The sequence below is a fragment of the Blennius ocellaris genome (assembly GCF_963422515.1).
Source record: "Blennius ocellaris genome assembly, chromosome: 12".
NCBI lineage: Eukaryota > Metazoa > Chordata > Actinopteri > Blenniiformes > Blenniidae > Blennius > Blennius ocellaris.
In genome coordinates, this window is record NC_137661.1 from 745,244 (window position 1) to 772,768 (window position 27,525).

At 43.2% G+C, this 27,525-nt stretch overlaps 1 pseudogene across 1 annotated transcript; it reads right to left on the reverse strand.

Annotated features, from left to right (window-relative positions):
* Positions 1-2,007: 2,007 nt before the first annotated feature.
* LOC308137094 (phospholipid-transporting ATPase ABCA1-like) lies at positions 2,008-25,759 on the reverse strand (annotated as a pseudogene). The gene is made up of 24 exons: positions 25,707-25,759; positions 24,616-24,733; positions 23,087-23,205; positions 22,583-22,727; positions 21,087-21,268; positions 20,733-20,825; positions 20,208-20,448; positions 16,847-16,987; positions 16,463-16,579; positions 16,172-16,369; positions 15,727-15,934; positions 15,255-15,431; positions 14,664-14,886; positions 14,366-14,584; positions 13,364-13,568; positions 12,934-13,047; positions 12,362-12,533; positions 12,055-12,186; positions 11,148-11,299; positions 10,916-11,053; positions 3,561-3,805; positions 3,336-3,393; positions 3,018-3,220; positions 2,008-2,100 (listed from the first exon to the last, which is right to left on the reverse strand). The product of its transcript is annotated as a phospholipid-transporting ATPase ABCA1-like (transcript).
* Between the last annotated feature and the right edge of the window lie 1,766 nt (positions 25,760-27,525).

Genomic DNA, 27,525 nt, shown 5'->3' on the forward strand with positions numbered 1-27,525 from the left:
GCGTCCGAGAACTCATGAAGTCCAGCAAGGAAGTATTCCAGCCGGAAAATACTTCAAACTGCCCGGAAATACAGAAAACTAAAGAGGAGCTCCAGAGACTGGCGAGTCTCCAGATGGTCTCTAAAGCGTCGGAGAAAGGCAGACGGAAGAAGACGGAGGCGTCTTCAGAAAGCTGCTCAGCTTGTCAAGGAGACAAGGCGGATCTCCAGGAGAAAGTCGAGAGTCTCTCCAGAATGTTCCAGCGCTGCTATGAAGAGCTGAACGAGGTGAAAAGGCAGAAAAACAAGGAGAGAGACAGGCTGCTGAAAGAGCAGGAGAACCTCCGGACCCAGTATGAGGCGGTCCTCCATGAGAAGGAAAACCTCCGGACTCAGCATGAGGCAGTCCTCCATGAGAAGGAGAACATCCAGGCTCAGCATGAGGCGGTCCTCCATGAGAAGGAGAACCTCCAGATTCAGTATGAGACGGTGCAGGCTGAGATGGAGAACTTCTGTGCACAGTACAACCTCTGTATGTATGAGAAGATGAGCCTCTACACTAAGAACATGAGGCTGGTGGAGGCCAACAAGATCTTACAAGAGAAGCTCCAGCTGTATGAGAATGACAACCTGCTGTATGAGAACAAGACCCTCCAAACTCAGTACAAAACCCTGCTGCATGAGAAGGAGAACCTCCAGACTCGGCATGAGGCGGTCATGAATGAGAAGAAGGGCCTCTGCACTAAGAACATGAGACTGGTGGAGGCCAACAAAGTCTTACAGGAGAAGCTCCAGCTGCATGAGAATGACAACCTGCTGTATGAGAACAAGACCCTCCAAACTCAGTACAAAACCCTGCTGCATGAGAAGGAGAACCTCCAGACTCGGCATGAGGCGGTCATGAATGAGAAGAAGGGCCTCTGCACTAAGAATATGAGGCTGGTGGAGGCCAACAAGGTCTTACAGAAGAAGCTCCAGCTGCATGAGAATGACAACCTGCTGTATGAGAACAAGACCCTCCAAACTCGGTACAAAACCCTGCTGCATGAGAAGGAGAACCTCCAGACTCAGCATGAGGTGGTCCTGCATGAGAAAGAGACCCTCCAGGCTCAGCATGAGGTGGTCCAGCATGAGAAGGAGACCCTCCAAACTCTGCATGAGGTGGTCCTGCATGAGAAGGCAACCCTCCAGGCTCAGCATGAGGGGGTCCTCCATGAGAAGGAGAACCTCCAAACTCTGCATGAGGTGGTCCTGCATGAGAAGGCAACCCTCCAGGCTCAGCATGAGGTGGTCCAGCATGAGAAGGAGACCCTCCAAACTCTGCATGAGGTGGTCCTGCATGAGAAGGCAACCCTCCAGGCTCAGCATGAGGCGGTCCTCCATGAGAAGGAGAACCTCCAAATTCAGTATGAGACGGTGCAGGCTGAGATGGAGAACTTGTGTGCACAGTACAACCTCTGTATGTATGATAAGATGAGCCTCTACACTAAGAACTCATGGCTGGTGGAGGCCAACAAGATCTTACAAGAGAAGCTCCAGCTGTATGAGAATGACAACCTGCTGCATGAGAATGACAACCTGCTGTATGAGGACAAGACCCTCGAAACTCAGTACAAATTTGCTGGTTTGTTTCTGTTGTGGTTTTATTTCATTCTTTTTATTTTCTTGTAAATAAAGTGAATGGTTCTCATATGTGGTGTTGGTGTCCTCCGCCTCTCTATCCATGCACTTGGTCCCAAAGCCGGGCTGATCCAGCAGAGCCTCCAGCAGGTTCTCCATGGCTGGGTTCCCAGGAGCGTCATTGCTGTGAATGTGAAAACCAGAGACCAGAGAATCTTTTAGTCCTTTTGAGGAGCAGAAACACAGAAACTCACAGCAGACGAGGCTAAAGAAGAATGGAAACAAACCGTCAAAAACCAAGATGAAGCAGAAGGCCAACTGTTCGCATTGAGTGTAATAAATACAAACGGCGCATCGCTGAGTGACGGTACTCACCTGCCTCAGGTTCCTCTTCAGGAGGACTCTGGGCTCACTGCTCTGCTGATGGCTGACCGTGGTTGGACTCGGCCTGCAGCTCTGGTTCGGCGTCCGCAGGCTTCTCCTCTGCCACTCGCAGAAAGATCTGGAGTCAAACGGGAGCCATGATCAATGATTCAATTGTTTGCAATGCTGTATAAAAACATTCTGAAGAAAATATTCACTGAGGGCAGACAGTTTTTATTGTTACTTCATAACGCTTCGTAAAGCAAAGTTAATGTTGCTCGTTCACTGATGCTTATTCTCATTATGAATTCAATACAAAAGTTCTGTGTCAAAACTTTCAATATCTGAAATAACCAGTTAAAGGAGCTCAGCTCTGTGGTGGGTTCAAACCATGCCTCGTCTCTGGGAGAAAAGAAATCAAGATAAAAATGGAATAAATGATGTCTATTGTTTATCTTTGACACATTTTAAGAAATAAATGAACTCGAAAGGTAAAAAAGACAAATAAACTCATGAAAATGATCACATCAGGTACAGAGAACAACAATTGTGAGAGCATGTCAACAGCAGGTCAATACGCCTTTATATAAAACCAATCCACCGGATTTTTTTACTTTTAAAGGAAAAGAAAACAACTACCAAACCTCGAGTCAAGCGTTTAATTGACAATGGATCACAAAAGCCATACCACAAAAACTTTTCATTTCAAATTGCTCAAAATTAGACAAACGCCACGTAAAATTTAGAACTTTGGAAAATGCAGAGAGTTCTGGTAGACTTTCACACTCAGTGCCTGAGAGAGCTGGCAGGCCCACTTTACTTTTCATTTGATGTACTTTGTACATTCTATTAATGAAGTAGCTTTAATAACTGTAAGACGGTTTTGAAATAATTCAACAAACCAGAAGGTGCGTGTGTCAACCATAGGGACCTTTTTGACTATTTTAGGGATTTTGTGCTCGATCACTCATATAAATATAAACACAAGTTATGCTTCTTTTTTTTTTCCTGACCATGTTGTACAGTGAATAATCGCTAAACGAAAGTGTATCTCACCTCCTCCAGCATGCTATCTGACAGCCCGTAGCTGCTGACGCCCAGCTCACCAAGCTTCTGATCCAACTCTGACAGGAAGACTGCCAGGCTGCTGTCCTTGGCAGCTGTCAGGGGAAGGTTGATCACTGCCTCGCATCTGGACTCCTCCACCAGCTTTGCCCCTGGAATGTAGTGCTGAGCCAACGACATCAAAGCTGCCAGGTCTGTCGTGAAGATGGAGACGAGTCCGACATCAGCATGGGTCTCGTTAAAATCCGCAATAGCATCCAAAAGTTGATTGACCTGAGCGGGGAGGTCAGGCTGCAGCCAAGTCCTCACTGGAGCTGCTCTCCTCACTGCCAAGCCCAGTGTCTTCACTCAAGGAGGACTCACTGTCCTGAAATACAAATCCTACTTATCAACCTTTAATACATCAGGAAAACAAGGTCATTTCTAAAATAAATGCGAGCCCACGTCACTCTGTTTGTTCTGCTCCATGCTCCATGAACCAAAACAATGAGAGGGTGTTCAGTTCGGTAAGTGAAGAATGTGACGACGGTAAACCTTGGTGAGAGGAGGCAGCTTGTTGGTGCTGATGCTGGTGCTGGTGCAGATGCTAGAATTGCTGGGAGTACCAGCCTCCAGGCCTTCTCGCTTCACCACAGTGAGGTAGTAGCCGGAACCCAGCTTGGATTTCAGGAGGAGTGGAGAACCGCAGCAGCAGAGCTTCCCCTGAGAGATGATGGCGATGCGGTCACCCAACAGCTCGGCCTCATCCATGTAGTGGGTGGACAGGATGATGGTCCGGTCTGGTGGAGGAACACGGGACACGACGTACAGGGAATTGACTTATTGAGTTGGGGAGGGGGGGCAGCAGGAAGAAATCTGGGGTTCAAATTCTGGTCTTTTCGCATGCTTGAATTTATCATTCTAATTTTTGGGAGAAATTGTCGATAGATCCCACCGGCTGTTAATCATGTATGCATCAGGAAATCCAGCATTATAGTTAAAGCGTAGCTTGAGAAACCAACAGTGACCCAGCCAATTTTAATAGAGCATCTCCGAAAAGTAAAGAACTGACTTTTGTACCCATCAGGAATCAAGTTTTGTCTGCAGGTGCTTCAGTCCAGCTTTGTGCATTTCATTTCAAGAAACCATAAGAAAGGTCACCTTCTTTCTTTTATTTTCTTTTTTTTTTTTTGTCAAATATTTTTATTGGTTTTTACATTGGGAGGTACAGACACATGTAAAAACATACCAGATGTACAACAATGGTCATCTCTCAATGTAATTAAACTCGCTACAGTAAAACGTAATATAAAACCAAGGTGCATTGGAGAGCAATTCTCCCTTCCCAAACAAAATAAATCATTCACTCGCAGCATTCACACCACAATACGAGACAAGACAAGACAAGACAAGGACTCAAGGGTTGAAGATAATCACAATGAAAAATTATGTAAATAATTAAATATTAATTAAAAATAAATAAATAATAATAAAAAACAAACAAACAGAACAAACAAACGAACACACAAAAAACCAAACAAAAACAAAAACAACGACAACAATAACAACATGATAAAATAATAAACTAAAATAAATAAAGAATTAACAACTCAGCTTATTGTGTTTCAGCTTCAATGTGCAAGGTGTCTATATGCAGTAGAACGGGTTGCCAGAGTTTATAAAAGGCCTGTAGGGAACCGTTCAGGGAGAATCTGATTTTCTCAAGTCTCACGCATCGCAAAATCTCTTGAATCCATCTATTATGTGTAGGTGGGGATGAATGCGTCCATTTCAGGAGGATAAGCCTCCTTGCAAGCAAGGTAGTGAATGCAATAATTTGTTGTGAGGTTTTCGACCAACCAAATGATGGGGGTAATCCAAAAAGAGCGACAAGGGGGTCCAAATTAACTGCACGACCAAGGACCGTCGTCAACGTATCGAAAATGGTACGCCAAAATTCAAAAAGTTTGGGGCACGACCAAAACATGTGCATGTGATCCGCTGGTCCGAGATTACATCTGTTACAAGAGTCCGCTCTGTCTGGGTAGATCTTAGCTAACCGTGCGTTAGTGAAGTGGCTCCTGTGCAAAATCTTGCACTGTAGGAGTTTGTGTCTAGCACATATTGAGGATGTGTGAACTAGATTAAGGATACGGCCCCATTGTTCATCAGATATAGATATTTGGAGGTCACGATCCCAAACAACTCTCAGGGAGTTAAGGGAGGTTGGGTTCATTCTAAAAACAGCATCGTATAGGATTGAAGTCAGGGATTTTTGTGATGTTTTCAAAGAGAGAAGGGAATCCATCAAGGTCTCAGGGGGGCGATTAGGAAAATGAGGAAATTGATTTTGTACAAAATGTCGGATCTGGAAGAAACGGAATAAATGCGATTGTGGGAGAGTAAATCTTTTTGATAAGTCTGCAAATGAAGGAAAAATATCATCAATATATAGGTCTTCAAGGGTCTGCAGACCCTTGTTTGACCATAATTCAAATGCAAGGTCAGAACAAGATGGAAGGAATAAAGGGTTTCGAAACACTGGGGCTAATCTCGATGAGGGGTGTAGACCGAATTGTTTCCTAAATTGACTCCAAATTTTTAAGGTCTCAGAAACAATGGTATTCTGCGCTACACGTTTGGTTGGTAGAGGTAACTGTGAACAAACCACTGCCCATAATGCGACAGGTGAAGAGGCGAGTTCCATGATGGCCCATAAAGGACAATCATTGAGTGCAATCTTAACATTCCAGAAAAGGATTTTCTTGACATTACTAGCCCAATAGTATCGGCGAAGGTCTGGTAAGGCCAGACCTCCCAGAGATTTAGGGAGTTGAAGAGTTAACCTCTTTATGCGAGCTCGTTTATTGCACCATAAAAAAGAGTTAATCAACTGGTCAAGTGTAGAAAAAAAGGATTTTCGAACAAATACCGGAACGTGGTCAAAAACATAGAGAAAACGGGGAAGAATTGTCATTTTGACTAAATTGACACGACCCACAAGGGACAAAGGAATAGTGGCCCACCTAGCAAAATCCGATTTACAACGCTCGAGTAGCGGTTGAAAATTTTTAGCAAACAATTCGGAGAGTGATTTTGTTACAACAATGCCGAGGTATTTCAATCCTTGGGTCGCTTTTCTAAAGGAAAAAAGGGAGGGTGGGAGGTTCTCTGCAGGGGAGTTAAGTGGGAGATACTCACTTTTGTGAAGGTTGATTTTATAGCCAGATAGCTTTCTGAATTGTTCTAAAATATCTAAGACAGCAGGGATGGATTTGGCTGGGTTGGTGACATAAAGCAGAAGGTCATCTGCGTACAGAGAGAGCTTGTGAGAAATACCAAATCTGGAGATCCCTTCAAATTTCCTTTCATAACGAAGCCATAGTGCTAAGGGTTCGACGGCAAGCGCAAACAGGGACGGGGAAAGAGGACATCCCTGCCGGGTGCCACGGGATAGAGAAAATAATTTTGATTTTATACCATTAATATTTATACTAGCCATGGGGGAAGTGTAAAGTAGCTTAATCCATGATATAAAGTTGGGGTTGAAACCAAATTTACGTAGGATAACGAACAGGTAGTCCCATTCCACGCGGTCAAATGCCTTCTCGGCGTCTAATGATAAAATTATTTCCGCTGAGTTACAATCTGAAGAAGAGCATGTAATGTTTAATAACCTTCTAGTGTTATGAAAAGACTGTCGACCAGAGACAAAACCAGTCTGGTCTGGGTGTATTAGCGTTGGTGTGACCTTCTGAAGGCGAATGGCGAGTACTTTTGATAAAATTTTAAAGTCAACATTAAGGAGGGAAATGGGCCTGTAACTGCTACATTGGAGGGGATCTTTATCCTTCTTAAGCAACAAGGTTATTGATGCTTCTGAAAATGTAGATGGTAGTCTCCCATTTATAAATGCATCGTTAAATACCCTCACCAGGATAGGAGCCAATATGCTGGAAAATGTTTTAAAAAATTCTATGGAGTATCCATCCGGTCCAGGAGATTTGGAGCTTTGTAAACAACTGATAGCCTCCAGGACCTCAGCAACCGCTATGGGGGCTCCTAGATTACTAAATAAATCGTTGTCTACTTGGGGATATGCCAAACAGTCCAAAGAGGTAGGCTCTGACCAAATACAAGAGGAGACCTCAGAAGAGTAAAGTGTTGAATAATAACAAGAAAAGGTATCACAAATTTCCCTAGGGTCCATTGTGACTAACCCGTTCAGAGTCATTATTTTGGGTATATGTCTTGAGGCACTTGCAGCTCGGGCCTGGTATGCCAAAAGTTTGCCAGGTTTGTCCCCTTGTTCAAAGAAGCGTTGCTTTGTTTGTAAAAGCTGAATCTCAACTTTTCTGGTTGACAACAATTCATATTGAGACTCTAACTGCAATCTTTCCTTATATAACACAGCGGAAGGGTTGGTGGCATATTCAGCATCTAAAATGTGTATTTTATCTGATAATTCTTTTAATTTAGAGAGTTCCTTTTTTTTAAAATGGGATACAAATGAAATAACCTGCCCTCGTAGATAAGCCTTAAAGGAATCCCACAGTATATCACTGCTGATATCAGGTGTGTCATTTATTTCGAAGAAAAAATTTATTTCTTTGGTAAGAAAATCTTTGAACTTAGCTTCTGAAAGCAACTGTGAATTAAATTTCCAGAATTTGTGAGCCGGTCTGCAGGGGGAAAAGGAAATGTCAACTGAAGTAGGGGCATGATCAGAGATTACTATACTGTGATATTTACAAGCAACAATATTGTGCAACAACTTATTATCTACCAGGAAAAAATCGATTCGTGAGAAGCTATGGTGAACATGAGAGAAGAAGGAGAACTCCTTATTAGAAGGGAACCTAGTCCTCCAAGGGTCCACCAATCCCAGATGGTCAGTGTGGAATTTCAAGGTAGCAGCTGATTTTGTTAGGGTGGTCTGTTTTGCAGATGACCTATCAAGAGTTGTATCCTGTACCAGATTAAAATCACCCCCAATAATGATGAGATGGTCTGCTATATTAGGTAGAGAGGAAAAGAATTTTGATATAAATTTTTCATCATCCCACGTGGGAGCGTATACCGAGGCTAGAACCACAGGAATATTCTGCAATTTGCCCGAAACTATAACAAAGCGTCCGTTAGGATCACATATATTAACAGATGGTTCAAAAGCGATGTCCTTGTGTATAACAATCGCAGCACCCCTTACTTTCTCAGTGAAACCAGAGTGGAACAAGTGACCCATCCAGGGCCTTTTCAAACGAGAAATATCACAATTACGAAGGTGAGTTTCCTGTAAGAAGCACAGATCTCCCTTGAGGTGTTGTAGGTGCGATATTACCTTGTTGGCCTTGACGACATTGTTCAGTCCTTTGACATTCCACGAAATAAAGCGGATATTTCTACCTGTCATCAAAATAGGCTTTCATCAGAATCAGCTGACTGAGCTGCAAAAGGAAGCACACACACATAAAAAAAAGAGGGGGGAGGAGGGGACGACGACGACAATACAAGAAACAGTACACACACATGCGCACACACACACATACACACACATCACAAATAATCCCTTAGGAAAACTAAACTCCTGTATCATACAAGATACAAACTTCCTATTCCTCCTACTCCCGTTTCTCCTGCTCCCATGGAAAAGGGAACACAAAGAGAATTAACCCCTAGATTAACAGGTATAGCAACTGATCAGCAGCCTGTATGAAATTGAGCACACCAAAGGCAACAAGGTATCGAAGAAGTAAGAAATAAATGTTATAATATCCAAATATGTCTTTGTTGAAACAGCATAATAGAAATCAAATTAATATGTAAATGAAAGAATTAATCATATCAAAATGCATACAGACGAGCTGTTTAAGGTGTTTGGAAAAAATGGTAAGATGTAGAACCTTGAATATGCAGGTAATAATATACAAGAATGAATTAACAGGTTTTCTGCAGAATTAAATATTCAACCAGTAAACTTATATTAATTCAACATTGACTCTGTAAAATAGTGTAGCTATACAAAAAAAAACAACAATATTCCTCCCTAGAACAGAGAGGCACAAGAACACTGAATATGGTAAAAAGAGAGGGAAAACAAAAGGGAAGATAATATTTGTGAACAGCTTATACTAGACAAGGCAACCTCAGAAGGCAGAACACTCGTTTCATTGGGACCATATTGAACGTTTATGAACAGATCTAAATGTTAGTGTTCTGCATCAGGCTCATTAGGAAGATGATTAAGTAAATAACGAAAGAAGGTCTTCAATGAGCTGGGCTTCAGTACCGATCCCCGCCACCGAGTGGGAGGGCTCCACTGGTCAAAACAGCATCAGCATCCAAAACAAAACGAACTTCAGCATGGTACCTGGTGGCCTTCATTAGCGTGTCCAGTGCAGATCTCACTAAGAATGCTTGGCAGCCAGATATTCCTTAGCCTCCTTCACAGATGGCAGCCGCAGTCTTTCCCCTCCCTCCGTGGTGATCAGCAGTCGGGCCGGGTAGAGAAGTGAGGGTTTAAGCCCCTGCTTATACAGCTGTTGCATGACGTCCCGGTATGCGACGCGCTGCTCCATCACCTCGGGGGTATAGTCTTCGTAAAGAGCGATGGGCTTACCAAGGTATTGCATGTCAGATCTTCTTTTCCGGGCCTCTCGAATCACTTTCTCCTTCGTCTGAAAATTGTGAAACCTAATTATCACTGGCCTCGGTCTTTCGCCTTGCTTTGGTTTTGGGGCCAGGGACCGATGTGCACGATCCAACACAGGGGGGGATAGCAGGGTATCCTTGCCAATGAGTTCGTGCAGAAAGGAGGCAAAAAAGGTCGTTGGTTGGGGGCCCTCGATCGATTCTGGCAGCCCCATAATGCGGATGTTATTCCGCCTGCTACGCGACTCCAAGTCCGCGGCTTTGGCCTTTAGCTTAGCGTTGCTAGCAGTTAGCTCCGCACACTTAGCCTCCAACGAGTCCAAACGATCACTCACCACGTCCGCATTAGCTTCCAGTGAAGAGATGCTCTGCCCGTGAGCGTTTAGAGTAGTTTGAACGATATCAAGCTTTGACTCTAGTGTGGAGATGGTGGTCTTGAACTCCACGGACAGGGCAGTCTTGTGCTCCTCCAGCAGGTGAGTCAGCGCGGCCATGTTAACACTGCTGTCCGTTTTGTCCTCCTTGGGCGGAGAATCCTTCCGAAGCTGCTGTTTTGTTGTCCTGGAAGTCATTTCGGAGTCGAAGCGTCACTGTTTTCGGCGTTTTCTGATTAAAAAGGGGGTAATTCTACTGTTACAATGAAATAAGTTCGGGAGCTGGAGAAAACGTGTCTACTCCTCACCCACCATTACCGGAAGTCCTTATTTTCTTTTTTAAACCATTCTTGCTTTTTTTAGTACATGCAGGCAAGCATCTTGTCTTAGCACATGGCATAATGATCTGACAAGCTTCAAAATGTGTTTTTCTCTCATTCCTCCTGGGGGGATTCCAGAAGGAGGTTCAATAATCTCTGAGTCTCACCCTGAACTCTGAGTCTCTGATCTGAATTAGCTCAATCAACTCTCAGTATGTGGAACTTGATTTAAGCGCATGCACAACCACAATAAAAAGCCATCATCAATGGAGCCCTGATACCACGAGTCACGATGGCAACAGACTGAAAATTGAGTTATTTTGCCGTAAAAGTCCCGGCGCTGCAGCAGCGGAGGAGACGACTGGGAGAAAACTGCTGCTAGAGTCAACGCATAAGTCTGAATAATCTACTCCATTTACTTAACATTTAACTTAAGATCGCAGCACACAGGGAGAAATAATAAATAGGTAAAATCAGAATTTCATTTAGGTGCAATCCAACTTGGAAGCAGCTAAAAAATACTGTTCAGAAGCCACAGTAACATAGTGCTGCCCCAGTACAATACCTTTGCGGTATTTCAGCAGCAGGTCCCAGATTCCTCTGCGGGAATAGGGGTCAACGCCAGCAGTGGGTTCATCCAGGACAACCACCTTTGAACCGCCAACCAACGCTATAGCCACAGACAGCTTCCTCTGCATCCCTCCTAACAGACAAGACAGACAGAGAGACACTTTGAACACATGTATCTCACCAAGCTGGATTTTCCTTTTCAACCTTTTGATGCAGCGACGTCAAACCATAGTCTGTAGCAGAGAGATTTTTGGTCTGCTCATGTGGTTTGTGCAGGAGGCCGACATCCTCCAGCAGCGTGTCCAGTTCCTCATGGACCTCTTCCTCTGACAGACCCTTCAGACAGACATAAAACCACACATGCTCCTCCACCGTGAGACTGGGAAGAAGAAAGAGAAAAATGTCAAAGCTGTGACGCCATTTACAGTTTTTGTTCATAGCATTTTACAATATTATTCTCTATATTGTCAATTCCATTTTGAATATCTCCAACATAACAGTCTTCAATTTGAAGTAACCACATCTTGCTAAATGTCTGTCTGGCAGACAGAACCCAGTCTCATAAGGTCTTTAGAAGACAGTAATCTAGAAATTAAATATTGAAATTCACTGAGGTCACTGAGCCCTCGGAAGCTTGTAAAATAGAGCTTCAGAAAACTGAAACAACAGTAACTAATAAATTATACCAAACTACAGTTTCTTTTGTGTTGAAGGCCGACAGAAACCTCTAGGGACTTTGTGGATTTCTGTCCAGACAGGCAGTGTTTTGTTGTTTTTTTAAAGTTGTTTTCTATACTTGAATGGTCTTTAATGATGTGACCAATCGATGAGGCTTCCAATGCCAAATATCATATAGACACTTTTCAGAGAGTATTAATAGCAATGTGTATACCATCATGTATCGGCTGCATCGGTTCAGGGTGTAATTAAATTGTATCTTGTGTGCATCAATGGTTTATTAAGAAATAAATATCAGGCCAGTTGGCAGATTATCAGGTAATTTAGCTCTGCATTGATTTAGTATTGCGTGTATTTGACTTGTGTTCCATTTCAATGCTCAATTAGAAAAGAACAACACGTGAAGGGAGAAAGTCAAGACAAGGAACATTGCTAGAAGACTTGGAGGAGAATTACATGTCAAACAGGACATTGTGTTGTGGACACACTCCCAGCGTTCTTCTGATGATATCCATGTCATGACGGATGTCCATCCCTTTGATGTCCACAGTCCCAGAGGTGGGTGGGAAGAGGCCAGTCAGGACAGATCTGACAAGCATCAGATACACTCAAAGTTAGGCAACTGCAGGAGGGCTGACACTATTTCAGATTCATTACCGAACCACATTGCAGTGAATGAAGAAAGAAAAAACACCAAACTGAATTGACAGGCACAAGAAAATGAAACACTAATTGCTAATAAATATTTTCTTTCAGCTCTTACATGGTGGTGGTTTTTCCAGCTCCATTGTGTCCAAGAAAAGACGTGATCTGTCCCTCAAAGAACTTGAGGTTGAGGTGGTTGACGGCCAGTTTGGCCCCGTTCTTGTAGATTTTGACCAGATTTCTGATGCTCACGCCCAGGATCAAATTGCTGGGCTCTGGTTCAATGTGATCTATTTAGAGACAACAACACACAATGCAATATATTATCTAGTCAAGTATTCTCGACTAAATATGCGCTTATATATTGTTAACCTGTTTATTCATTTATATTGCAAATGGTATTTTTCCACCTACAGGCAGTAAAATGAAGACAACTGTCAGCTAGTGAAGAAAGTAAAAGTCCGGTAGCTTTCAGGAATTGACAGAACTACACAAAAGTCAGAAAAAAGTTACTTTATACCTGAAAACTGATGTTTTTTTTACTGCCTGGGGCAGATTGACAGATTAAGTCTGTCCAATAAATGACTTCATATCACTAAAGTGGCTTCCTTTTTCAAACTGCACTTCACAAGCCTCCTTTTAGAGGACTGTGTCAGAAAAGAGTGTAACTTGAGAGAGAACGTCTCGTACCTTCATCCTGCTCTGTAGGTGGAGGAGGGATTGGCATGCTTGCTTCAAGAGGAACGCCACCCCAGTAGTTGATCTGAAAGATGAAGTACCAGGGCCTGGGGATCCCATACTCACCTGCATAAAACAGAAAACGACAGCAAAAACTATTTCAGCTAATCAGTGTGTGTAAATGTGTAGAAGAGAATACAAGATTTTTTGCCTTTATAATAACCTATTATAAAAATATAACAACCATCATGTTGACGATACAGCTTTTCAGTTGTAATCAACTGTTCTCCTAAATTGTCTCTTCCTCTCTGACAGTTAGTACCCTGCTCTGACACAAAATGAAAATGGTCATAGTATTTGTTAGCTTTTGACACGTGCTTGATTTAATCTTTCTACTGTACTTTTATTGCGTCCAGCTGCGATAAAGCCACTGTCTTCATACCTGGAAACACTGCTTCCATGTACCAGGCTGCAATGGCATAGAGGAAGGCGTCTACACAGAGCATGATTATGGAGGTGGTGAAGTTGTAGGTGTCTCCTTCCATGGGGCTGGAGCGCAGGTTGTACCACTGGATGCCAACACCTTGCTCTTCATACTGAGAGAAATACTCACAACCGAAGCCAAAGGCCACCGTGGAGAGGAAACTCTGAAAGAAGCAAACATGGACATCACAAATAGCAAACGTTTGAATTTCATTGCACTTTTCCGCCGATCGAAAGCCTCGGAAACACTTGTTGGCCACATTCACCCATTGGGAGCAGTTTGGGTGTCAGTGCTTTGTACCAGGACACTTCAAAGTGCAACAATAACATCCCCGCTTGAGTCCTGGTTGTGTTTAGGCTTCTTCTGGTGTGTATTTAGCACGCTTCCCTGTGGGTGCATGGGTTTACTTTCTTTGTGCTTTTCTTTTTACAACCACAAAGTATGTCTCATCGTATTCGTCTGAGTGTTTGCCAAATGATGGAGCAATTGATCTGTGCAGGGTGTATCCTGCCGTCACCAACAGTCAGTGGAGGTTTGCCTCCAGCCCCTTGTGATGCTAAGTTAGACAAGGTAGTAAAGAGGAAGGATGATTGAAGCTGTTCCAAGTGCAACAGCCTTTTGAAATGAATGGCTATCATGGAGCAACAGCATTAACTTGAGTGCTGTTCATCCATTTAGTCCTGTGCTTAGGCTGCACAGTTTTACATTATTGGGTTTTATTACTGATTTTGTCAACAAAACATGTATGACTTGCAGTTAAAACTCTGTTATAAATCAAATACCAAATCAGCGAGGTGAAGATTTGAAAGCATTTACTGATTACTGACACTCTGAATCACAGGAACCACTAAAACCTGCGACAATGCAAATCAATTCACAGAACTCACAGCAGCAACAGACGACAGCTTTGTCTCGGAACAGACAGTATACACATGTGACATTTTTGTTTGATTGGCTTACAGCTAAGACCCGGTATGTGGTGTCGAGGCGTCTCTCCAGGCGACACACAGGACGTAGGGCAGGTAGAGGCTGAAGTAGATGAGGCCGCCACAGGCAGCGGCCAGGTTTGCCTTAGAGAAGAAGGTACTGATGAGGAAACTGCATGATGGTGGCGGTGGCAAAGGCCGTGAGGAAGAAGAAGACGACGACTGGGTCACTGTACGGCAAGATGTCCCCCCACTGGACAAAACAGAGGGACACCGTCAGTGGACAGGAGACAGGTTTGTAGCATGCATTTTACAGGGGCTGCTTGTCTTGCCTTGAGCAGGGCGAGAAGAAGTGCCGTAGAGATCAGGAAAGGAACGATGCTGCTGATGAACCAGCTGAGCCAAAGTGTTCTAGTTCCCAGACCCATGATCCTCATGGTTTCCTTCAGCCTCGCCTCCTTCTCGTACACTACACCGTTGATGATCATGGCCACCGAGTAGATCCAGGCCAGTGTCATGAAGAGCGGCAGGGAGCGGTTCAGCACTCCAAGAAAACTGTCAGAAGCAGGTGGAAATTAAGCAAAGTAAAGATGCAGCAGATGGCACGACGAAATAAAACAAGACCGTTGTTGAAAAAGGAAAAATATTTTGGGATTTTTCCCCAAATTGTTCATCAAATGTTATTAAGCCTCACTGATGAGTTCCAGTAAACAAGACCAGGGTCTTCATCCAAACAGTAACATCTAAAAGAGCAACTGATATTTTCCATCTAATTTATCTATATTAATAACACATGGAGTTGGAGCCAATCATACCTGTATTTTCTACCTCGGAACAACCGAGTGAAGTTAAACTAGTTAACAAAGTCTGGCCATTTTGATATTCTCTGTGATTTTGTTTATTTAAGACTATGCATCACTCATACGTCATCGACATAACATGGGTAGGGCAATTGCTGGATGTAGATGCCAGTAGTCTGCTGGACTGCAGTTAACATGCGTGTCACAGCTCTCTCCACGAGGTCCTGAACATAGACCAAGCCCCCCCAAATGTAGCGCATGTCACTGAAGGGGTCAGCAGCTGGACCGGGATCCCAAAACCTCGAGAAAAGAAAAAGGAGTCGTGTTAAAATGTAGGAGCTAAAATTAGAATCCCTCTGCAGCAAGACACATCTTCAAAACTGAACAGGATATTGATACGACTCTAAAAACACTCTAAAAGATCATTAGCAGTGACATTCTGTCACAAACCTACTAGACAACCACTCACCGTGATTATCAGCATTATGATTAACATATCAGTACAGAGTATAAGAGAAGAAGATACGTTTAGCTTATGCTACTTTGGAAAACAATAGACAGAGTGAAGGAAGAGATTCTGGATCATCTTCAGTACCTGTCCTTGATCTTGTTGGTTCTGGTCACGTCGTCAATGTCCAATCGGATCTTGTAGACGACATGGGGGGGGGCAGCTTATCCCAGGATGTGTTGGGCAGCAGGAAAACCACACCTGCCCAGAACTGCCGGTCCTCCAACAGCTCCAGGGCTCTGTTCACCAGCTGAGCCTCAGACTCCAGTCCTTCCAGTTTGTTCAAGGAGAAGCACTGCAGGCCAGAAAAGGTGAAAACAGCCAGAAAACAACACCTTCAAAATAAAACAGTTTGTGAGCAGTAAAAACAACAAATTCCCCTTTTCACACTCTGTACAACTTTAAAAGTATTTGGGGGAAATTTCAAAGTAAAAATTATTCATGCTGTGGTATATATTCAGGCTCGGAACGAACTTCCTTGACTATTACGAGATCAGCATGGATTAGAAATAGAACATCAAAAGAAGCTAACCTCGGTGATTTGTGCCAACGTGGTGATTGTGTGAGTGAGGTCATTGTAGATGTCCAGCCAGGTCGGTGGGGCTCCAGGCTTCCTTGGGGTGTCCGGAGAGGGCGTCGACAGGAACCGAGCGATGCGCGAGGCCGTCCATGGAGAATTCTCCAAACGCAAGTTGACCAACACGGCAATCTCTGGACGCTTCAACAAATCCTGGTTCACACACAACATGGTGTAAATGAGAGATGGATTTCCAGCGTCACAGATCTTTCCTCCTGTGTTGGGAGGGCGTCTATAGGGTCAGACCTGCAGCAGCTGAATCTGCACACTGGTTTTCATGAAGCTCTTGATTCGTGGCCCAACTTCAATCCAGGCGTCATTCAGTTCCTGGATAATCTGCAGGTCTTCAAAAGTCTTGTTCACCTTCAAAAGAAACAACTTAATGTCAGCATAAAGTGATGGGTTATTCAACCAGTGCAAGAGCAAGGGCCAAAACTTGCTAAGCTGAAAAATACCCCACAACTTCCCCTGAAAAAGCTCATAGACCATCTTATTAGGCACACATACAAAACCAGAGGTTGAATAAATCCACCTGCTTTCGTTTGTTGGGGTAAAAAAAAGCCTGTAAAGTAACATCTTCACGTTCCACAACAGGTCAAATCCTGAGAGTCTGAGCTTTGTTTCTTGTACCTCTTTCATGACTTGCTGCACTGCAGGAGTGTCTGCTGTGTAAAGCAGTTTCCCGATGAACAGAGGTTTGATTCCTCGCCACACGATGCGAGACAGAGGGTTGGACTCCAAGACCCTGGATCAGACTTTTACAGAATGGAGCTGCAAGGAGAAATGAAGCAGATGAGTTGTTACCCGTGTGCACAAGTAAGTTTCATTCTCTTCAACAATATAATGTTGTTGTCCTTAAATTTCCTTCTGCATTATGATTATTTACAGAAAATCAAACCACATGAGAAGCGGTAAACAAAAGGTTAATTGTCCAGACCCAATAGTAGTGGCCGATCCTGACTTCTTGGTCAACAAAAAACCCAGCATGGATCAGTCAAGGTATTACACATCTCAAATACATCAACCCTCATATGACCGTTACTGACTTGATCCTTAGTTAGTGAGAAAACACAGTTCTTCTGAATTCTATGAATAAAACCCCCTATCCAATTAAATCTGCTCAAAAAAATTTGCACGCTGTCTTCAGCTCTTGCCAACCTCTCAAAAAATAGTCATATCCAACAATACGATATCCATTTATATAAAACAAAGGTCAAAACATCAACAGTAACCACCCGTTGTTGACTTTTAGACCTACAATAAATGTTATACAGCAGAAAGGCACCGCTATTCACAGTGAAACATTTGTAAGGAAAATCAGCATGTCGATTTTTCTCATTTATTTAATTTGCCCAACTTTTCTCTCAATGCCCAACAGCTAGTAAGTCTTCATAACCTACCAGCAGCCGTGGTCTTAACCTTCAAGAGACATTATTTTTCTAAGTTAAATTTTATGATTAACAATTTGCCCTAATTACACACAAACTCATGCCTTCCTGCCACACAGAGAGTCACGGAAAATGTTCTGCACTCGTTCAAATCTCACAACAAAACCACCACGATTTGGAAAGAATGGTACTTGTGTTGTTATCACCGATGAGGTCCAGAGGTCCGTTTCACGAAGCAGGTTTAAGAAGCCATGGGCTTAACACCGAGCTCTGAATTGAGTTACACTGAGACAGAAAACGCGGAGTTTTCGGTTTCACGACGCCGGATTTTGACCAGTTTGATGAACTCAGAGTAGTTTCACCTGGCGTTGAGCGCGTGCACCACGACTCTAAAAAGACCGCATCAATGGAGCCCCGATTCAACGAGTCACCATGACAACTGAGACGCGGAGGGCGGAGTTTTTGACGCCAGTGGAGCAGGAAGTATTGATCCGATCATATGCGAATATGAACATATAAAAAAAAAAAAATGCAACAGCGCAGCGGCTGCTAAAGAGAGGGAGGCGGCGTGGAAGAAGATCGCTGCTCAAGTGAATGTGTAAGTTCAAACGTCTTTGTCATCGCAACATTATTGCAAGGGAATACTACTTGGATGGTAGCTTATTAATTTATTTCTTTTAGGTGCAGAAGCGCGGGGAGAAGCCTCTTGGCAGCAGCTGAAAGTGAAATATAAAAACATTGTCCAATCGGGTAAGACCGCTGCTAATTTAATTGTTAATCAATACATTTCTAAACGTAATTTCGATCATGTGTGACATTGTACAGTAAATATCAAGTGGCCATTTGACTGTGCAGGTGTTTTATTCCCAACATATCACTGTTTTCAAACAGCGATATGTTGGGAATAAAACACATAAATGTCTTCTCACCCATATCATGTGCTGTCAAATAATTAAGGCTAAACTAACGCACACTTTACTCCAACAGAAAGAAGGCAGATGAAAAATGGGTGGTGGCCCAGCACCTCCACCTTTAACAGAGGCAGAGGAGCCCTAAGCCAGAATGTTGGGAGGCCAGTGGCTGAGGGAATCCCTGGAGGAGCTCCTCTTCAGAGCTCACCCCTCAAGATACCACTTCCTTCATAATATATAATATGCCGAGGCCTATATATCTCTTTAAGCCTATTTCTGTTCATCTTTATTTCCCCATCATGTCTTTTTTTTGTCACCCAACAGATTGGGATGGTGCTCTCTGCCTGCTGGACCCCCTCATGCCACAACAGACCTTGTAAGTAGGCAACACTCCAAAGATCTTGCTAAATGGTAGTTTAAATTTACTGAAACATATTCATGTAGAATGAAGAGTACGAGGAAACCCTGTCTGCTGCCTTTACAGAGGAGGATCCACAAAGGCCAATAGAGGTATGATAATTCTCATCCTCTTTACATTTCTGAAACATTGTGGTGGAATAAAGAGTGATATTTTGTCTACACTGAAGTATTGACACATTATTTTTAACAGGGCCTGGCTGGGCAGCAGCAGGAGGGTCCCTCAACATCCACTGCAAGGACTGACACAGTGAGACAGATGTTCAGTAAACACCTGAGGTTCATTCTGTCAATTCATGTCCAACTGTAATAATTGAATGTCCTCCTTATGTCTTCCCAGTTATCTGTAAAACAGATCTATAGACTCCACCCGCTCCAGAAGATGGAAAAAACTGCTAAGGAAATGCAAATCTGTAAATTGAACTACTGGAGCACAAGTTAAGGGTGGGGGTACAGTCCCAGGTGAATTATGCTAACTACTAACTACATTAACTAAACTAGCTCTTGTATTTGTAGGAAATAAAAAAGACCAAATGAATTGTGCATCATGTCTTTATTTGGTGGTGATGGTGGTGGTCAGACCCCGAAGTGATGATGGCATATGGTGTCTCTGACAGCTCTGCCATTTACGAGGAAATGCAGCACAACTTACAATATTTGCTATGACGTCAGGGCAAGGCTCAGCTGGTGATGTTGCTAATGTACAGAGCGATTAAACTGTGGATGTACATAATGGTCTCAGCAGTAAAATGGTACCGCTCAAAAAGGAAGGTGTCTGCAAATGCCAGTACATCTATGCCCGCACATAGATGTACTGGCATTTGCAGACACCTTCCTTTTTGATGATGCAAATATTATTATTATCTGCGAATATTAAATTCTTGGCGAAGTAGTGCTGCGCCTTCATCAATCAGATCATTATCAAAAGCACATTCCATATTGAGGGAATAAAGTTGACGTCTAATTTGCCTCTGGAATAAGGCACTGCAGAACTGTTTCACCAAAACTCCCCCGCTGAATGAGGAAATGAAATCCCGTGTCCGTCTGAAAGGGGGCAGAGCCAGAGCAAAACTCCATGTTCACTGACAAAAACCTGCTCCCGACCAGGTTAGTTCTAGAGCGTCTGTTGCCCCGGTAACTGACCGGGAGTTGACGTTACACCACTTCGTGAAACAGGCTTGAGTTACCCCGCTTCCTCTGGTTTGAGTTACCTCCCTTTGTGAAACGGAAAATCCCGCATTTCCCTCAACTCGGTGTTCATTAACCTGGGGTAATCCTTAAACCTGCTTCGTGAAACGGACCTCAGGTCCTCAGTGCCGTTCTTGCCCAAGAAAGACTTGATGTCATTGTCTTCATACTAGTTTAGGGAGGGGATGCGTTCGCCTCCAATCTCCAGGTGACCGCACATGATTCTTGAGAAAGCTCTGAAGCTTTCTCTGGGCAATGCTGTGCGATTTTCTGGAGACAGGAGGTGAAGTGTTGCACTCATCTCTGCAAAACTGGAGAGGGAGGAGAACTGGAGGAAGAAAGAAGGAGAAGAGAGCGAAAATTAGTTTAAGGAAGGGACACGAAACATGAAAGTGCTAGATTGAAGGCATAAAACTGGTGGAAAAGCATTACAATCAAAACATTTTATAATTAGAAACACAAAATAATACAACGCGACATAAGGTTTTAAAAAAAGAAAGAAAAATGGTTAGAATGTTCCATTTAATTTACAGGGATTCAATGATAAATGTGAAGTTCGTCATCTATACAACGCAGTGGCATGAAAAAGCAACAACAAATGTGCGTTCTTACATCATCCATGAGGACAGCGAGCTCCTGAGAGACGGACGTGACGGCCTGACTGATGGACCTGAGGTCTCCAGCATTGACCATCAGACGCTCTCTCTGGAGGAGACGCACACAATATCACCAGTGGTGAAATAGGAAACTCCTTGGGAAGATTTAGAAACTAGAAAGTGACAACTTAGTTTGTACAACACATAAAAGGAAGCATAGGACCTGCGTGCACTAATAAAGTGCTCTTATGAAGTACGTACATACAGCAGAATGCCAAGTGGATATTATCTCCCGATAATATCAGCCATAGTCAACATACGATAACGCTTCTTTGTAAAAACCCCGGTTCCCCTGTTAACTGGAGTCTACCGTGAGGAACTTGGTGAGGTGGAGTTGAGACAGAAAGAGGCAGAACGTCAGCAGGCTGGTCACACAGCCGTCTGGAGGTCGTTCATGGCGGCTTCTCCCTCGTCTACCGTCAGCCACTGTCTCAGGACACTCGCATTGCACACCAAGTCCTTCAGCTGCATTTGAGGTCCGGTCGGAGAAACCTGCGTGGCACAAAATTAAAATCACGTTACGAGACAAATAATCACACAACAGAAAGAAGAACAGCGGGAGAATAAGTCATTGGGCTCCAGAGCGACACCATGAGGACATCCTGAAGATCATATTTCTATAGTTTGAAATGTACTTCATATTTTCCGAGTCTTATTATTCTTGACTGATTACCATTTACCATTTCCAACTTTAGTTCATAGAATCAATTAAATCAGTATAGAATAATGGTATCTATTTTCTGACTGTTTTTGTGTTACCATTAATATAATTATAAATCACAATAATCTATAATTTAATCTTTATTTCAAATCTGAATACGTTTTGCATCTCATGTTGACACATTCACAAAACATCACGTTGACGGGGCTTTACCAAACTTTTGCTCTACACACGGGAAAAAAAACCCCTGTAACGAACAGGAAGCTCGTTCCTTTATTTTGATGCACTCACAGCACTTTTTCAGCACTTTATAATGTTCATCAGCACTTTAAGAAGCACACGGCACTTTAAGATAAAGATATTTGCACATATATAAATGAATTTGCACACAATTGTTGTTTTAACTTACTTATTGAATCGTCTGTTGTCGATAGGTCCGGCCACCTGTGGAGAAACACAACAATGAATTGAGCAATGTGCAACATGTGTATTTAAGAATATCTTATTATTTTAGTTGTTGATGTGTGCTGTGAATGTTTGAAGATGTGGTGTGTGAGGAGTTTCCACTTACCTTGTCTTGTGTTCAGGCTGGTGTCCGAGTAAAAGATTCCCCCTGGGACGGACACATTGAAGAAGGTTCCGGGCTGAACCAAGAGGAGGAGCAAGTGGGGGTGTTGCACACAGTTGTAGTAGGGTTTAGGATTTAATTTACTATTTAGGTGTTTGGTTTTAGAGGTATTGGTTAATAGGAGTTTTGGTTCATTAAGTTATAGTTAGGGTTTTGGTTTGGAGGATTTTAACTTGGTTTTTAGACACTAATGTTAACTTTTAGTACCAATGGAGTTTTAATGGTTTCACCCAGTTGAGGGAAGTGTATTTAAGGCGCCTTTTTACATCATTCACTGTTCTGCTGCTGGAGAAGCCACACTCCTCAATCCTCCAATGCTTTTGTAGCACGTTGTAAGTTTTTGTTTTGGGCACGTGTGAAAATAAAAGAAAGAAAGATGTGGACCACCTACAAAGCTGACTCCTCCCTGATTTTACTCACTGCTCAAACCGCTCGCCAGCCATTCTGAGGCCATATCGGAGATCCGAGGTCTAACAACCCCATTTCGTTAAATGAGGACTAAAGTTGGAGAATGTACCTGAAAGTGAAGCCGAGCCCTCAGCAGCTGGTCCACAGTCTCCGGTGACCAGCTGCTGTTCGTCAAGAGGAAGGTGGAGAACGTCTCGTTGGCCCTCAGAAGGAACCCCCTCAATCTTTTCCCTGCGGGTGTTCCAGAACTGCGCCTGCAGTAATAAAGTAATAAACGTTAAACATGGAGATCTAATCTACTAACAGCAAACACTATGTACAAAGAAAGAGGGTGTGAGTGAGTGAGTGAGTGAGTGTGTGAGTGTGTGTGTGTGTGGAAGCCTGAGTGGGGATGTAGTGGCCACGAGTGTCCACCAGGTGGCGGCGGACCTTGGAGGGTCAGTGTGAGTGGGTGTAATGACCTCGAACGGACAGCAGAGGGAGGCAGGCGTCTGGTTCGAGGCAGTGACCGTAACGACCACTAGGGGCGCGACGGCGCACAAAGGGAGAATGCAATGACTCGACGTGTCCACCAAGTGGCGGCCTCTCAAGAGAGACATGCCTGGAGACTCACCCTGAGCTTGAACTTGTTGAGGGAGACGGTGCAGCACTGGGAACCTCCTTCCCAATGTCATAGGCGATGTAGGCTGCAGAGCCCAGAGCATTTCCAAGCAGCCACTGGAAGGTGACGCCCTGAAAATGACCAAACTGCACAGTAAACTGCCCCAACACATGCACCTGGTTGTTTGGGTCACCCCCAAGACGCCGAACTGCCGCTGGCCTCCTGCAGGACTTTCTGCATAGGAAGAGCATCACAGAAGCCACCTGGAGGCTTTTGATAGGCAGAAGCAGCAGCAGAGTTGGCCAGGATGACCTGGCCTCCCCGAGTATTTCTAAAAACCGGCTCCCTCTGCAGAAACAACCAAATCAACATTGAAATACCAATTTGAACAGTGTCCATAGCAACACTGACATTGGAGGCTTCTGAAGTATTACAAGATATAGAGAGTTCCTAGTATTTCAGGTAATCTGATGTCCAGTATGAAAAAAACAAGAATAAAATACAACATTTAACATATATTTTCTAAATCTACATTTGTTTTTTTTAAATCTCAGCTCAACATGGCACAAAAACCTGAAGACAGGCAGGATAGTTGCACTTAAAAGAACAGACTGTATAGATAATTAGATACATATATATGCATCTATACATATAAATACAGAAGTAACTATATATTTACAATATCCAGTGGAAATTAAACAGTTGATTCATATAAATACAGGAGTAACTATATATTCACAATATCCACAGTAAAAAAAAATTGGTTAATAAAATAGTAAATTTACTTAAACTATTTTATTGACCGACCAATTATTTTTTTTCAGTCATATAAGTGAAAATTGCTGCTTTAAAATGTGAATTTTAAAGGGACAACATCTCCGACGGAAAATGCACACGCAAGCACTTACACACGCACGCACACACACACACACACACACACACACACCCACTCACACACACTCACACACACACACAAAATGTATACAGAAAGTAACGTCTACTAACCTTTCAAATCGGGTGAAAATTGTCGTTAAAGACAAGGGATCCTGCAAAAAAGCCGTAGGAGTGAAACTTTCGCGCTGGTAATTCAGAGAGAAGAACCGTAAAGTCACGGACAAAGAGCTAATTGGTCGAGGCGGCATTGAGGGCGGGACAATGCACCCCGGAAGCAGAGCCACAGATATAAACAAGTCAAAGCACAAAGAAAAAACAAAGATGTTAATATTCAGAAAAATCAGAACGAATAAGTTAACAACAACAAAAACAAAGAGAATTCTAGTTTAATTGGACATCGTGGTTGATGGTGACAGAGAGCAATAAGTCATATTATGATTGTGTGTGTGTGTGTGTGTGTGTGTGTGTGTGTGTGTGTGTGTGTGTGTGTGTGTGTGTGTGTGTGTGTGTGTGTGTGTGTGTGTGTGTGTGTGTGTGTGTGTTTAAGATTTTTGGATTGAGGTGAGGAATTGACACAGATGTTCTCACAGCATCACCACGAGTCCATCAGGCGATAGAGCCACACTTCTTCTGTCCTGTTTGGTTACCTTGCAGACAGAGTCCTCTGGCGCCCCCCGCAGGCGGGCATACAGCTCCAGATGTTCCCGACCGGTCAGCAGGTCACTGATGGCATCAAACTGTTTCTCACAAACTATTGCAGGATTACTTTGGAATAAGAAAAAGACAGAACAAGAGTTACACGCATGTGAGTTAATGTCACTAATAGCCAATAGTGAATGGAAGAGACCGGACACACACTGGCCAGTAACAGGTAGTAATGTTCAGTATTGCTGGAGATTATCATGGAGGTCAGCTACTGTCGCCTCATTTCTTTTGTTCAGGTGAAGGCAATGTATTAAAAAAATGTTTGTCTTATTTTGGTCAACACATTAGCATGAATGACAGGAGGCACCATATACATATCAGCTCTAATTGTAATGTAGATTATCAACTCCACTGAAAAAAAAACAACCTAAAAATTACGGTATAATTATTTAAAAACCTTCAGTGTGATGTAAAATAAACTAGAAGAGCAAAATTGATAACAACGTCATTGAACTGGATCACACTGTTTTGCAGAAATAGACTATTGAGGTGGCTGAGGAGTGCCTGGTCAAAATGAAGCCATTCCAGAAAGTAGATAAACATGTGATATATGTTAAAAGATATTACTGTCGTGACAGCAGTGTGTGAAATCTTGTTAAAAGTACCCGTAAAGCAGGAGAAGAACCAGAGCAGGCAGATTGGTCTCAGAGACGTACAACATAGCCATAGGCCTGACAGAAAAAAATTAATTGAATAGAGATATGTTAAAGTTAAAAGGTGAGGTCCAAATAATGTATAGTATCCATTGTCTTATTTTTACAACGCTTAAAAGTGTCTTCTGTCACATTATTCTGTATCTTTTCTAACTTTTCAGTGTTGGTGTTTTATTAATAAGGAAAATATTCCTAATAAACCATCTGACTTCTCACTTTCATTGCTCGAATCTTGTGTTTTTATGTTATTTTGTCATCATGATCATTAAAAAAATATTAAAACCAAAAGTCAACAGACAAATTAAATGATTATTTATTATAGTTTGGTGAACAAACATGTATAAAAACTATTAACATTCTGTAAAACAATAATTTCTCACAGCGCAGACAGCAGAGCCACACCAGGGACGTCTTCATGAGGATAAATCACCATGGTTACTTGACCTGGATAAACCTGGCCAGCTTTGGTTCAACCGATTTGGGGATAACTTTATCCAGGACAGCTGATTTTTCCAGGCTTTATCCTTTACCCTGCTTTTGTGCAATACCCCCCAGGTGTGTGTGTGTGTGTGTGTGTGTGTGTGTGTGTGTGTGTGTGTGTGTGTGTGTGTGTGTGTGTGTGTGTGTGTGTGTGTGTGTGTGTGTGTGTGTGTGTGTGTGTGTGTGTTCCATCTCTGGGGACAATTTGAGCATACAAATGAGTCAGTGACCACCTTTCACAGAACTTTTTAGTTTTATTTACAAAGTTCTTGGCGCTCTGCTGGTGTGGCGAGTCAGATGGGTTGTGGCATCAACTCCGCCAGATACCGAGAGCAGCGCTTCTTGAGTGGCAGGGTGAGTTCTGTGAATTTCAAAAGATGAGATGTCAGGAAAAACTTCAGGAAAGCCGAGACCAACACTCCTCAACTAGCCACAACCTGGAAGAGCTACAAAGCTCTTATACAACATAAACATAAAACAATGACACAGGGAAAGTCAACAGCAGCCTCCACTAGCTCAGTTCTGCTTGTTTGTGAGAATCCAGCATGATATTCGTACCACTAGAAGGCAGGTTGGGGGAGGATCTGCCATTCTGCTGGGAGGTCTTGTCCTCCACGCGCTCTTCCGCCCATTGTTTCAACCATCTCTGCATCAAAAAAGCATTAAAAGGACAATGAAATACCCTGAAAACTGCTGAGCTGAGCTTTACTTTGACAAATAGAAATAACTTCCACATCAATGAGTGAAAACTTGTGAACTCTGCCTGCAGCTCGTTACCTTTTTGCAGCAGCCACTCCTCTCGTCCACTTGAAGTGGGCGGGGCCTCTGTTTGGAGGGAGCTGGTGGACCGGAGTCGTGGCCCTGAAAACACACAATGGAAGACCGTGTTGAAAACGAGTGTTCAGGCAAGATGGGGGGGGGAGTGAGTCAGGATAAGTGATCTTACCTTTATGCTCGTGGACGTCTTGGCTGCATCGGCCAACGTCTGAAAGAGAGAAAATAAACTCATTCAACATGTTTGTAATGGGAAAACAAGTCCCTCACTGTATCTGGATCCAGTTTTATGGTGAGCTGATGGGCAGCAGCGCTCACCTTCACCTTCTTGCCCTTGGGCGCCCCCCAGGCCTTTTCCATGCTCTTCCTCTTTCGAGACACGTTCGACATTGTTAGTCTGAGCCTGGTAGGAGTGAGCAGGTCGGCGGAGTAGGATGCAGTGGAGAAAAACAGCTCAATACTACGACTTGTCCAGCTTTCTCCATCTACGAAAACAAACGAGAAGTGGATTGGTTAGATATCATGAACAACAAAAACAGCCGCAGCTTTGTGTTGTGAATGAGCCACGTTACCCGAGGCATTTTTGATTTTCCTCCTCTTGGCCGGGAGAGGGGGCCGGCCATAGCTGTGATCCTGGCAACACACAACGGAAAACTGATGTATCTTCAAACGGGTATTCAGGCAACAACAACAACAACAACAACAACAACAACAACAACAAAAGCAAGTCTGATTGCAGGAGTTACAAAAAAACAACAAAGGTGTGAAAGGACAACAGGGTTAATCCATATTTCACACGTCCAGAATGGTTTAGTGTGCAGTGAATGTTTGTTGAAGGAGTGTGGATTCTACCTGGAGCTCCAGCCATTGAAGGTGGACGGGGTCTGGTCTGGGATTAGGCTCCAGAAAATCCGCCATCGCTTTGCAACCGCCCATTCTAGAGAT